Genomic DNA, 1,451 nt, shown 5'->3' with positions numbered 1-1,451 from the left:
CAAGGTCAAGGTCATCGGAGGTGCTTCCCCTAAACTGCATAATTACCACATTTTCTTCAGATACTTATATATTTGATTTTCTCGAATTTTTTTTACGTAAACATATTAACTTTTTTATTCAGAAACTTTTACATGATATTAATATATGTTTGACAAACTTTTTGTATTTTTTTTAGTAGAAAATAATAGTTATATATTTATAAAAATAAATTTTTTTTTAGTTTATCAGAAAAAATGATGTACAGCCCTCTACATTTTTGTGCGTACTTTAATCGTGTAAAAGGATTTTCCATTCTGTTCAGCCAATTCAAAGATATTGCTTAGACCGATTATGCCAGTGTCGCTGTCACTCCAGGATCCCCTTAAGACCGTGCTTTCAGCCAATCAACTACGTTTCTCTTAGGAACGAATTCAAAAAATCGAGCTCCAGCGATAGAAAACAAACCTCTTGAACAGTTGAACTCGAGTGCAATAGCCAATACGAGAAGCGAGTTTTTATCGAGGTTGATATATGTGCGGTGTTACGTCACGATTATTGGACAAATCGATATAAACCGCGATATAACTCTGTTCTTTTCTTCTTCCAGCACTACTACCTCGGCGTAGTGGAAAGAAGCCTCTCCTTTGTTATTTCGGGAAAGTCTGCATGCACCGACTATATCCCGGGACTGGCGAGAGGTGTCGTTGTCGGAACGGTGCGTGGAAAAGGAAAAGAGAATAATCAGATTTTATTTCAAGACCGTCTTAAGTAATATTTTAAGATGCTAATACGGCTCTGTGATTGGTTAATGACATCTTAAGATTGTACTTAAGATGGTCTTAAATATAAGAACCGACTATGAATACCGGCCTTAATCTTATTCTACAATGAGGGTGTATCGCACAGGAGCAATTGGGAACATTTATTTGTATCTTTATTTTGTAGCCGGGAACCGGCTGGTGTTTTGTGACACGAATTTTAAGGAATAAATTATTATTGAATTTACTCGTTGCACAATGTTAATTTTTAGTAGTAGATAAGGGAGGAACGGAAAAAGGGTAATTTATGATGCTTGCGAAGCTAGAGATTAATACTGCAGTATTAATTATTAATAATTATTATTAATTATTAATTATTATTATTATTATTATTATTAATTATTATTAATTCAATCGGGTTTGATACAATCTCCTGAATCTCCACAAGTTATAGGCGTGAGGAATACAAGTTTCGCTTGATTATTAAAATTAGACTTACTATTATCGCTGGCTGTTATGGGAAGAGCGCCTCCTAATGCGTCAATCGACCCTCGAGAATCGGAAGGGTCCAACCTCGTCACTCAGTCGGAGCAGTTTCGAGTAGTGGTTCGACAATTAATAAAGACAAATGCGTAATGAACTTCATGCGTAAAAAGAAGGACCTCGCTCCGGCTGAGTACGTATTTTTATAGTGACCGATTTGAATGCTGGCT

Source organism: Temnothorax curvispinosus, unplaced genomic scaffold, assembly GCF_003070985.1.
Source record: "Temnothorax curvispinosus isolate PA1 unplaced genomic scaffold, ASM307098v1 QBEX01011303.1, whole genome shotgun sequence".
NCBI classification, from domain to species: Eukaryota; Metazoa; Arthropoda; class Insecta; order Hymenoptera; family Formicidae; genus Temnothorax; species Temnothorax curvispinosus.
Note: the sequence above shows the minus strand (reverse complement) of the source record.